We start from the raw sequence: 12,500 nt of genomic DNA on the forward strand, positions 1-12,500 counted from the left end.
AGAGGACGGCCTTCTCCCGGACGCGAGGTGCGGGGGACCTGCCCCTGGTTAGGTGACCAGGGGTAAGGGCGTGAGTAAGAATTTGCACTAAGTCCAACAGGAGACTGGGGGCCGGCGTTGGTGAAAGTCAGGCCGAAGAGGACGGCCTTCCCCCGGACGCGAGGTGGGCCGAGTGGCCCCTAAGTTCAACCGCGTGGAGGCTCCGGAGGAGACAGGCCGGCATCCGTGAAAGTCAGGCCGAAGAGGATGGCCTCCCCCCGGACGCGAGGTGGGCCGAGTGGCCCCTAAGTTCAACCGCGTGGAGGCTCCGGAGGAGACAGGCCGGCGTCCGTGAAAGTCAGGCCGAAGAGGACGGCCTTCCCCCGGACGCGAGGTGGGCCGAGTGGCCCCTAAGTTCAACCGCGTGGAGGCTCCGGAGGAGACAGGCCGGCGTCCGTGAAAGTCAGGCCGAAGAGGATGGCCTCCTCCCGGACGCGAGGTGGGCCGAATTGCACTAAGTGCGACCAGGGGTTGGACGTTTAGGTGACCAGGGGTGGGCCACTTAGGCGACCAGGGGTGGGCCACTTAGGCGACCAGGGGTGGGCCACTTAGGCGACCAGGGGTAAGGGGTTTAGGCGACCAGGGGTGAGACGTTTAGGCGACCAGGGGTAAGGGGTTTAGGTGACCAGGGGTAAGGGGGTTAGGCGACCTGGGGCTGGAGAGGAGCACCTTCCCCGGGCACAGGCAGGGAGCGAGCGCCCACCCCCAGCTCCATCGCTCCGGGGGTAATAGGCCGGCGTCTGCCACACTTAGCCCGGAGAGGAGCACCTTCCCCGGGCACGGGCCGGGAGCGAGCGCCCCCCAGCTCCATCGCTCCGGGGGTAATAGGCCGGCGTCTGCCACACTTAGGCCGGAGAGGAGCACCTTCCCCGGGCACGGGCGGGGAGCGAGCGCCCCCCAGCTCCATCGCTCCGGGGGTAATAGGCCGGCGTCTGCCACACTTAGCCCGGAGAGGAGCACCTTCCCCGGGCACGGGCGGGGAGCGAGCGCCCCCAGCTCCATCGCTCCGGGGGTAATAGGCCGGCGTCTGTCACACTTAGCCCGAATAGGAGCACCTTCCCCGGGCACGGGAGGTGCCAAGCGGCCCCTAAGTCTACCCTCATGGAAGCTCCGGAGGAGGAGGGCGGGCGTGTGTCACACTTAGCCCGGAGAGGAGCACCTTCCCCGGGCACAGGCGGTGCCAAGCGGCCCCTAAGTTTGCCCTTATGGAAGCTCCGGAGGAGGAGTGCGGGCGTGTGTCACACTTAGCCCGGAGAGGAGCACCTTCCCCGGGCACAGGCGGTGCCAAGCGGCCCCTAAGTTTGCCCAAATGGAAGCTCCGGAGGAGGAGTGCGGGCGTGTGTCACACTTGGCCCGAATAGGAGCACCTTCCCCGGGCACAGGCGGTGCCAAGCGGCCCCTAAGTTTACCCTCATGGAAACTCCGGAGGAGGAGGGCGGGCGTGTGTCACACTTGGCCCGAATATGAGGACCTTCCCCGGGCACAGGCCGTGCCAAGCGGCCCCTAAGTCTACCCTTATGGAAGCTCCGGAGGAGGAGTGCATGCTGCCTGACAGTGAAGCCGAATAGGAGCACCTTCCCCGGGCACAGACGGTGCCAAGCGGCCCCTAAGTTTGCCCTTATGGAAGCTCCGGAGGAGGAGTGCATGCTGTGTGACAGTGAAGCCGAATAGGAGCACCTTCCCCGGGCACAGACGGTGCCAAGCGGCCCCTAAGTCTACCCTTATGGAAGCTCCGGAGGAGGAGTGCGGGCGTGTGTCACACTTGGCCCGAATATGAGCACCTTCCCCGGGCACAGGCGGTGCCAAGCGGCCCCTAAGTTTGCCCAAATGGAAGCTCCGGAGGAGGAGTGCGGGCGTGTGTCACACTTGGCCCGAATATGAGCACCTTCCCCGGGCACAGGCGGTGCCAAGCGGCCCCTAAGTTTGCCCAAATGGAAGCTCCGGAGGAGGAGTGCGGGCGTGTGTCACACTTGGCCCGAATATGAGCACCTTCCCCGGGCACAGACGGTGCCAAGCGGCCCCTAAGTTTGCCCAAATGGAAGCTCCGGAGGAGGAGTGCATGCTGCCTGACAGTGAAGCCGACTATGAGCACCTTCCCCGGGCACAGGCGGTGCCAAGCGGCCCCTAAGTCTACCCTCATGGAAGCTCCGGAGGAGGAGTGCGGGCGTGTGTCACACTTGGCCCGAATATGAGCACCTTCCCCGGGCACAGACGGTGCCAAGCGGCCCCTAAGTTTGCCCAAATGGAAGCTCCGGAGGAGGAGTGCACGCTGTGTGACAGTGAAGCCGAATATGAGCACCTTCCCCGGGCACAGGCGGTGCCAAGCGGCCCCTAAGTTTGCCCTTATGGAAGCTCCGGAGGAGGAGTGCATGCTGTGTGACAGTGAAGCCGAATATGAGCACCTTCCCCGGGCACAGGCGGTGCCAAGCGGCCCCTAAGTTTGCCCAAATGGAAGCTCCGGAGGAGGAGTGCGGGCGTGTGTCACACTTGGCCCGAATAGGAGCACCTTCCCCGGGCACGGGCGGTGCCAAGCGGCCCCTAAGTTTGCCCAAATGGAAGCTCCGGAGGAGGAGTGCATGCTGCCTGACAGTGAAGCCGAATATGAGCACCTTCCCCGGGCACAGGCGGTGCCAAGCGGCCCCTAAGTCTACCCTAATGGAAGCTCCGGAGGAGGAGGGCGGGCGTGTGTCACACTTGGCCCGAATAGGAGCACCTTCCCCGGGCACAGGCGGTGCAAAGCGGCCCCTAAGTCGGTAAAGGTTGAAATAAGTAAATAAATACAAAAAGGACGAGGGGGGAAAAAAAAAGGCAAAAACGTATAAAATTCCCCCATTCATTTCAATGGGCTCGGCCGAATTGGGCTTGCGGGACCGCCGAGGGCACGCCGGAGGGCGGTTGAGTCGGTAAAAGTTGAAATAAATGAATAAATACAAAAAGGACGAGGGGGGGGAAAAAAAGGCAAAAACGTATAAAATTCCCCCATTCATTTCAATGGGCTCGGCCGAATTGGGCTTGCGGGACCGCCGAGGGCACGCCGGAGGGCGGTTGAGTCGGTAAAAGTTGAAATAAATGAATAAATACAAAAAGAACGAGGGGGGGGGGAAAAAAGGCAAAAACGTATAAAATTCCCCCATTCATTTCAATGGGCTCGGCCGAATTGGGCTTGCGGGACCGCCGAGGGCACGCCGGAGGGCGGTTGAGTCGGTAAAAGTTGAAATAAATGAATAAATACAAAAAGAACGAGGGGGGGAAAAAAGGCAAAAACGTATAAAATCCCCCCATTCATTTCAATGGGCTCGGCCGAATTGGGCTTGCGGGACCGCCGAGGGCACGCCGGAGGGCGGTTGAGTCGGTAAAAGTTGAAATAAATGAATAAATACAAAAAGAACGAGGGGGGGAAAAAAAAGGCAAAAACGTATAAAATTCCCCCATTCATTTCAATGGGTTCGGCCGAATTGGGCTTGCGGGACCGCCGGGGGCACGCCGGAGGGCGGTTGAGTCGGTAAAAGTTGAAATAAATGAATAAATACAAAAAGAACGAGGGGGGGAAAAAAGGCAAAAACGTATAAAATCCCCCCATTCATTTCAATGGGCTCGGCCGAATTGGGCTTGCGGGACCGCCGAGGGCACGCCGGAGGGCGGTTGAGTCGGTAAAAGTTGAAATAAATGAATAAATACAAAAAGAACGAGGGGGGGGGGAAAAAAGGCAAAAACGTATAAAATTCCCCCATTCATTTCAATGGGCTCGGCCGAATTGGGCTTGCGGGACCGCCGAGGGCACGCCGGAGGGCGGTTGAGTCGGTAAAAGTTGAAATAAATGAATAAATACAAAAAGAACGAGGGGGGGAAAAAAGGCAAAAACGTATAAAATCCCCCCATTCATTTCAATGGGCTCGGCCGAATTGGGCTTGCGGGACCGCCGAGGGCACGCCGGAGGGCGGTTGAGTCGGTAAAAGTTGAAATAAATGAATAAATACAAAAAGAACGAGGGGGGGAAAAAAAAGGCAAAAACGTATAAAATTCCCCCATTCATTTCAATGGGTTCGGCCGAATTGGGCTTGCGGGACCGCCGGGGGCACGCCGGAGGGCGGTTGAGTCGGTAAAAGTTGAAATAAATGAATAAATACAAAAAGAACGAGGGGGGGAAAAAAAAGGCAAAAACGTATAAAATTCCCCCATTCATTTCAATGGGTTCGGCCGAATTGGGCTTGCGGGACCGCCGGGGGCACGCCGGAGGGCGGTTGAGTCGGTAAAAGTTGAAATAAATGAATAAATACAAAAAGAACGAGGGGGGGAAAAAAGGCAAAAACGTATAAAATCCCCCCATTCATTTCAATGGGCTCGGCCGAATTGGGCTTGCGGGACCGCCGAGGGCACGCCGGAGGGCGGTTGAGTCGGTAAAAGTTGAAATAAATGAATAAATACAAAAAGAACGAGGGGGGAAAAAAAGGCAAAAACGTATAAAATTCCCCCATTCATTTCAATGGGCTCGGCCGAATTGGGCTTGCGGGACCGCCGAGGGCACGCCGGAGGGCGGTTGAGTCGGTAAAAGTTGAAATAAATGAATAAATACAAAAAGAACGAGGGGGGGAAAAAAAAGGCAAAAACGTATAAAATTCCCCCATTCATTTCAATGGGCTCGGCCGAATTGGGCTTGCGGGACCGCCGAGGGCACGCCGGAGGGCGGTTGAGTCGGTAAAAGTTGAAATAAATGAATAAATACAAAAAGAACGAGGGGGGGGGAAAAAAGGCAAAAACGTATAAAATTCCCCCATTCATTTCAATGGGCTCGGCCGAATTGGGCTTGCGGGACCGCCGAGGGCACGCCGGAGGGCGGTTGAGTCGGTAAAAGTTGAAATAAATGAATAAATACAAAAAGAACGAGGGGGGGAAAAAAAAGGCAAAAACGTATAAAATTCCCCCATTCATTTCAATGGGCTCGGCTAAAATGGGCCTGCAGTACTGCCGAGAGGCCGCCGGAGGACGCCCTAGTAGGCAAACGTTGATCCCCACACACGAGGGGTCAGTTAGGCGACCAGGGGTAGCGTTTAGGCGACCAGGGGTAGCGTTTAGGTGACCAGGGGAAGCGTTTAGGCGACCAGGGGTAGCGTTTAGGTGACCAGGGGTAGCGTTTAGGCGACCAGGGGTAGCGTTTAGGCGACCAGGGGTAGCGTTTAGGCGACCAGGGGTAGCTTTTAGGCGACCAGGGGTAGCTTTTAGGCGACCAGGGGTAGCGTTTAGGCGACCAGGGGCGTTGCAGTTCCGCCGAATTGCATTAGGGGCGCTGCAGTAGGCAAACGTTCTTCCCCCCTAGTCAGAGGGTCATTTGCCTACTTCCCAGGTTTACCCGGGTTTTCCAAAACACCTGGGGCACATTTTCAGGGATCACGTTTTTAGAAACAAAAATATTCATAATTTCTTCTAAGTCCCCTTTCCAGCGGGGAACTTTGAAACATTGTATCCGACCACTGAAGGCTGTTGGCGGGCACGGCGCGGCAAACAGCCCGCACTCAGGCATGGAGCTCCGGGGAAAGTTGCCTAATTTCTTCTAAGTCCCCTTTCCAGCGGGGAACTTTGAAACATTGTATCCGACCGTGGAAGGCTGTTGGCGGGCACGGCGCGGCTCATAGCCGGCCCTCAGGCACGGAGCTCCGGGTGAATTTTCACAAATTTCTTCTAAGTCCCCTTTCCAGCGGGGAACTTTGAAACATTGTATCCGACCGTGGAAGGCTGTTGGCGGGCACGGCGCGGCTCATAGCCGGCCCTCGGGCACGGAGCTCCGGGTGAATTTTACAAATTTCTTCTAAGTCCCCTTTCCAGCGGGGAACTTTGAAACATTGTATCCGACCGTGGAAGGCTGTTGGCGGGCACGGCGCGGCTCATAGCCGGCCCTCGGGCACGGAGCTCCGGGTGAATTTTTACAAATTTCTTCTAAGTCCCCTTTCCAGCGGGGAACTTTGAAACATTGTATCCGACCGTGGAAGGCTGTTGGCGGGCACGGCGCGGCTCATAGCCGGCCCTCGGGCACGGAGCTCCGGGTGAATTTTCACAAATTTCTTCTAAGTCCCCTTTCCAGCGGGGAACTTTGAAACATTGTATCCGACCGTGGAAGGCTGTTGGCGGGCACGGCGCGGCTCATAGCCGGCCCTCAGGCACGGAGCTCCGGGTGAATTTTCACAAATTTCTTCTAAGTCCCCTTTCCAGCGGGGAACTTTGAAACATTGTATCCGACCAAAGGAAGGCTGTTGGCGGGCGCGGCGCGGCTCATAGCCGGCCCTCGGGCACGGAGCTCCGGGTGAATTTTACTCAATTCTTCTAAGTCCCCTTTCCAGCGGGGAACTTTCAAACATTGTATCCGACCACTGAAGGCTGTTGGCGGGCGCGGCGCGGCTCATAGCCGGCCCTCAGGCACGGAGCTCCGGGTGAATTTTCACAAATTTCTTCTAAGTCCCCTTTCCAGCGGGGAACTTTGAAACATTGTATCCGACCGTGGAAGGCTGTTGGCGGGCACGGCGCGGCTCATAGCCGGCCCTCGGGCACGGAGCTCCGGGTGAATTTTCACAAATTTCTTCTAAGTCCCCTTTCCAGCGGGGAACTTTGAAACATTGTATCCGACCGTGGAAGGCTGTTGGCGGGCACGGCGCGGCTCATAGCCGGCCCTCGGGCACGGAGCTCCGGGTGAATTTTTACAAATTTCTTCTAAGTCCCCTTTCCAGCGGGGAACTTTGAAACATTGTATCCGACCGTGGAAGGCTGTTGGCGGGCACGGCGCGGCTCATAGCCGGCCCTCGGGCACGGAGCTCCGGGTGAATTTTCACAAATTTCTTCTAAGTCCCCTTTCCAGCGGGGAACTTTGAAACATTGTATCCGACCGTGGAAGGCTGTTGGCGGGCACGGCGCGGCTCATAGCCGGCCCTCGGGCACGGAGCTCCGGATGAATTTTTACAAATTTCTTCTAAGTCCCCTTTCCAGCGGGGAACTTTGAAACATTGTATCCGACCGTGGAAGGCTGTTGGCGGGCACGGCGCGGCTCATAGCCGGCCCTCGGGCACGGAGCTCCGGGTGAATTTTCACAAATTTCTTCTAAGTCCCCTTTCCAGCGGGGAACTTTGAAACATTGTATCCGACCGTGGAAGGCTGTTGGCGGGCGCGGCGCGGCTCATAGCCGGCCCTCGGGCACGGAGCTCCGGGTGAATTTTTACAAATTTCTTCTAAGTCCCCTTTCCAGCGGGGAACTTTGAAACATTGTATCCGACCGTGGAAGGCTGTTGGCGGGCACGGCGGGGCTCATAGCCGGCCCTCGGGCACGGAGCTCCGGGTGAATTTTTACAAATTTCTTCTAAGTCCCCTTTCCAGCGGGGAACTTTGAAACATTGTATCCGACCGTGGAAGGCTGTTGGCGGGCACGGCGGGGCTCATAGCCGGCCCTCGGGCACGGAGCTCCGGGTGAATTTTACAAATTTCTTCTAAGTCCCCTTTCCAGCGGGGAACTTTGAAACATTGTATCCGACCAAAGGAAGGCTGTTGGCGGGCGCGGCGCGGCTCATAGCCGGCCCTCGGGCACGGAGCTCCGGGTGAATTTTACAAATTTCTTCTAAGTCCCCTTTCCAGCGGGGAACTTTGAAACATTGTATCCGACCGTGGAAGGCTGTTGGCGGGCACGGCGCGGCTCATAGCCGGCCCTCAGGCACGGAGCTCCGGGTGAATTTTCACAAATTTCTTCTAAGTCCCCTTTCCAGCGGGGAACTTTGAAACATTGTATCCGACCGTGGAAGGCTGTTGGCGGGCACGGCGCGGCTCATAGCCGGCCCTCGGGCACGGAGCTCCGGGTGAATTTTACAAATTTCTTCTAAGTCCCCTTTCCAGCGGGGAACTTTGAAACATTGTATCCGACCGTGGAAGGCTGTTGGCGGGCACGGCGCGGCTCATAGCCGGCCCTCGGGCACGGAGCTCCGGGTGAATTTTTACAAATTTCTTCTAAGTCCCCTTTCCAGCGGGGAACTTTGAAACATTGTATCCGACCGTGGAAGGCTGTTGGCGGGCACGGCGCGGCTCATAGCCGGCCCTCGGGCACGGAGCTCCGGGTGAATTTTCACAAATTTCTTCTAAGTCCCCTTTCCAGCGGGGAACTTTGAAACATTGTATCCGACCGTGGAAGGCTGTTGGCGGGCACGGCGCGGCTCATAGCCGGCCCTCAGGCACGGAGCTCCGGGTGAATTTTCACAAATTTCTTCTAAGTCCCCTTTCCAGCGGGGAACTTTGAAACATTGTATCCGACCAAAGGAAGGCTGTTGGCGGGCGCGGCGCGGCTCATAGCCGGCCCTCGGGCACGGAGCTCCGGGTGAATTTTACTCAATTCTTCTAAGTCCCCTTTCCAGCGGGGAACTTTCAAACATTGTATCCGACCACTGAAGGCTGTTGGCGGGCGCGGCGCGGCTCATAGCCGGCCCTCAGGCACGGAGCTCCGGGTGAATTTTCACAAATTTCTTCTAAGTCCCCTTTCCAGCGGGGAACTTTGAAACATTGTATCCGACCGTGGAAGGCTGTTGGCGGGCACGGCGCGGCTCATAGCCGGCCCTCGGGCACGGAGCTCCGGGTGAATTTTCACAAATTTCTTCTAAGTCCCCTTTCCAGCGGGGAACTTTGAAACATTGTATCCGACCGTGGAAGGCTGTTGGCGGGCACGGCGCGGCTCATAGCCGGCCCTCGGGCACGGAGCTCCGGGTGAATTTTTACAAATTTCTTCTAAGTCCCCTTTCCAGCGGGGAACTTTGAAACATTGTATCCGACCGTGGAAGGCTGTTGGCGGGCACGGCGCGGCTCATAGCCGGCCCTCGGGCACGGAGCTCCGGGTGAATTTTCACAAATTTCTTCTAAGTCCCCTTTCCAGCGGGGAACTTTGAAACATTGTATCCGACCGTGGAAGGCTGTTGGCGGGCACGGCGCGGCTCATAGCCGGCCCTCGGGCACGGAGCTCCGGATGAATTTTTACAAATTTCTTCTAAGTCCCCTTTCCAGCGGGGAACTTTGAAACATTGTATCCGACCGTGGAAGGCTGTTGGCGGGCACGGCGCGGCTCATAGCCGGCCCTCGGGCACGGAGCTCCGGGTGAATTTTCACAAATTTCTTCTAAGTCCCCTTTCCAGCGGGGAACTTTGAAACATTGTATCCGACCGTGGAAGGCTGTTGGCGGGCGCGGCGCGGCTCATAGCCGGCCCTCGGGCACGGAGCTCCGGGTGAATTTTTACAAATTTCTTCTAAGTCCCCTTTCCAGCGGGGAACTTTGAAACATTGTATCCGACCGTGGAAGGCTGTTGGCGGGCACGGCGGGGCTCATAGCCGGCCCTCGGGCACGGAGCTCCGGGTGAATTTTTACAAATTTCTTCTAAGTCCCCTTTCCAGCGGGGAACTTTGAAACATTGTATCCGACCGTGGAAGGCTGTTGGCGGGCACGGCGGGGCTCATAGCCGGCCCTCGGGCACGGAGCTCCGGGTGAATTTTACAAATTTCTTCTAAGTCCCCTTTCCAGCGGGGAACTTTGAAACATTGTATCCGACCAAAGGAAGGCTGTTGGCGGGCGCGGCGCGGCTCATAGCCGGCCCTCGGGCACGGAGCTCCGGGTGAATTTTACAAATTTCTTCTAAGTCCCCTTTCCAGCGGGGAACTTTGAAACATTGTATCCGACCGTGGAAGGCTGTTGGCGGACGCGGCGCGGCTCACAGCCCGCCCTCAGGCACGGAGCTCCGGGGGAATTTCCCCCTCATTTCTTCTAAGTCCCCTTTCCAGCGGGGAACTTTCAAACATTGTATCCGACCGTGGAAGGCTGTTGGCGGGCACGGCGCGGCTCATAGCCGGCCCTCAGGCACGGAGCTCCGGGTGAATTTGACAAATTCCTTCTAAGTCCCCTTTCCAGCGGGGAACTTTGAAACATTGTATCCGACCGTGGAAGGCTGTTGGCGGGCACGGCGCGGCTCATAGCCGGCCCTCAGGCACGGAGCTCCGGGTGAATTTGACAAATTCCTTCTAAGTCCCCTTTCCAGCGGGGAACTTTGAAACATTGTATCCGACCGTGGAAGGCTGTTGGCGGGCACGGCGCGGCTCATAGCCGGCCCTCAGGCACGGAGCTCCGGGTGAATTTTTACAAATTTCTTCTAAGTCCCCTTTCCAGCGGGGAACTTTGAAACATTGTATCCGACCACTGAAGGCTGTTGGCGGACGCGGCGCGGCTCACAGCCCGCCCTCAGGCACGGAGCTCCGGGGAAATTTGGCTCATTTCTTCTAAGTCCCCTTTCCAGCGGGGACCTTTCAAACATTGTATCCGACCACTGAAGGCTGTTGGCGGGCGCGGCGCGGCTCACAGCCCGCCCTCAGGCACGGAGCTCCGGGGAAATTTGCCTCATTTCTTCTAAGTCCCCTTTCCAGCGGGGAACTTTCAAACATTGTATCCGACCACTGAAGGCTGTTGGCGGGCGCGGCGCGGCTCACAGCCCGCCCTCAGGCACGGAGCTCCGGGGAAATTTGCCTCATTTCTTCTAAGTCCCCTTTCCAGCGGGGAACTTTCATACATTGTATCCGACCACTGAAGGCTGTTGGCGGACGCGGCGCGGCTCACAGCCCGCCCTCAGGCACGGAGCTCCGGGGGAATTTGCCCCCTCATTTCTTCTAAGTCCCCTTTAGGCGACCAGGGGTTGACAATTTAGGTGACCAGGGGTTGACAATTTAGGCGACCAGGGGTGACTTTTAGGCGACCAGGGGTGAGGTTTAGGCGACCAGGGGTGAGGTTTAGGCGACCAGGGGTAGCGTTTAGGCGACCAGGGGCGTTGCAGTTCCGCCGAATTGCATTAGGGGCGCTGCAGTAGGCAAACGTTTTTACCCCTAGTCAGAGGGTCATTTGCCTACTTCCCAGGTTTACCCGGGTTTTCCAAAACACCTGGGGCACATTTTTAGGAACCACGTTTTTAGAAACAAAAATTCTTCTATGTCCACCTCCGTGAAAGAAATTGCCCAATGGTTCCCGCGGAAGAGAGCTGCCAGGCGGACGCATACTGCAATAACGGCCGCCCTGGCGCTCTGGTGGATGTTATCCTCGAAATTTCTTCTATGTGCCCATTCCAGCGGGCAACTTGCGAACAATGGTGTCCGACCATGGAAGGCTGTTGGCGGACGCGGCGCGGCTCACAGCCCGCCCTCAGGCACGGAGCTCCGGGGGAATTTTCCCCTCATTTCTTCTAAGTCCCCATTCCAGCGGGGAGCTTGCAAACGTGGTATCCGACCACTGAAGGCTGTTGGCGGGCACGGCCCCACCAGCGCAACACGGCACTTCCTATGACTCGGGTCCGACGCAGGAGGAGCGGTCCTCCCGGCCCCGCCACACGGCACTTCCTATGACTCGGGTCCGACGCAGGAGGAGCGGTCCTCCCGGCCCCGCCACACGGCACTTCCTATGACTCGGGTCCGACGCAGGAGGAGCGGTCCTCCCGGCCCCGCCACACGGCACTTCCTATGACTCGGGTCCGACGCAGGAGGAGCGGTCCTCCCGGCCCCGCCACACGGCACTTCCCATGACTCGGGTCCGACGCAGGAGGAGCGGTCCTCCCGGCCCCACCACCGCCACACGGCACTTCCCATGACCCGGGTCCGACGCAGGAGGAGCGGTCCTCCCGGCCCCACCGCAACACACACAACCACTGACCGATTGGCAATCATGACCCGCCATCGGAGGGCCCCTGCCGGCCCCGGCCTCGCGCCGGGGTGTTCGGGTGGACGGTTCCTTCGGCCTGCGGGTCGACCTCTGAGCGTTGGCCGGCACCGCAGCACACACAACCACTGACCGATTGGCAATCATGACCCGCCATCGGAGGGCCCCTGCCGGCCCCGGCCTCGCGCCGGGGTGTTCGGGTGGACGGTTCCTTCGGCCTGCGGGTCGACCTCTGAGCGTTGGCCGGCACCGCAGCACACACATAACCACTGACCGATTGGCAATCATGACCCGCCATCGGAGGGCCCCTGCCGGCCCCGGCCTCGCGCCGGGGTGTTCGGGTGGACGGTTCCTTCGGCCTGCGGGTCGACCTCTGAGCGTTGGCCGGCACCGCATCACCGCAGCACACATAACCACTGACCGATTGGCAATCATGACCCGCCATCGGAGGGCCCCTGCCGGCCCCGGCCTCGCGCCGGGGTGTTCGGGTGGACGGTTCCTTCGGCCTGCGGGTCGACCTCTGCGCGTTGGCCGGCACTTCCCTACCGTTACCCCCCCACCCCTGGGGTTGTGACAAAACGGCACTTCCTATGACTCGGGTCCGACGCTGGAGGAGCGGTCCTCCCAGCCCATCTCGCACCCACACCCTGACATATACTGCACCACACCAACCACTGACCGATTGGCAAGCATGACCCGCCATCGGAGGGCCCCTGCCGGCCCCGGCCTCGCGCCGGGGTGTTCGGGTGGACGGTTCCTTCGG

This window comes from Idiotropiscis lumnitzeri, unplaced genomic scaffold, assembly GCF_059441095.1.
Source record: "Idiotropiscis lumnitzeri isolate Australia: NSW breed Sydney's pygmy pipehorse unplaced genomic scaffold, RoL_Ilum_1.0 HiC_scaffold_241, whole genome shotgun sequence".
Lineage (NCBI taxonomy): Eukaryota > Metazoa > Chordata > Actinopteri > Syngnathiformes > Syngnathidae > Idiotropiscis > Idiotropiscis lumnitzeri.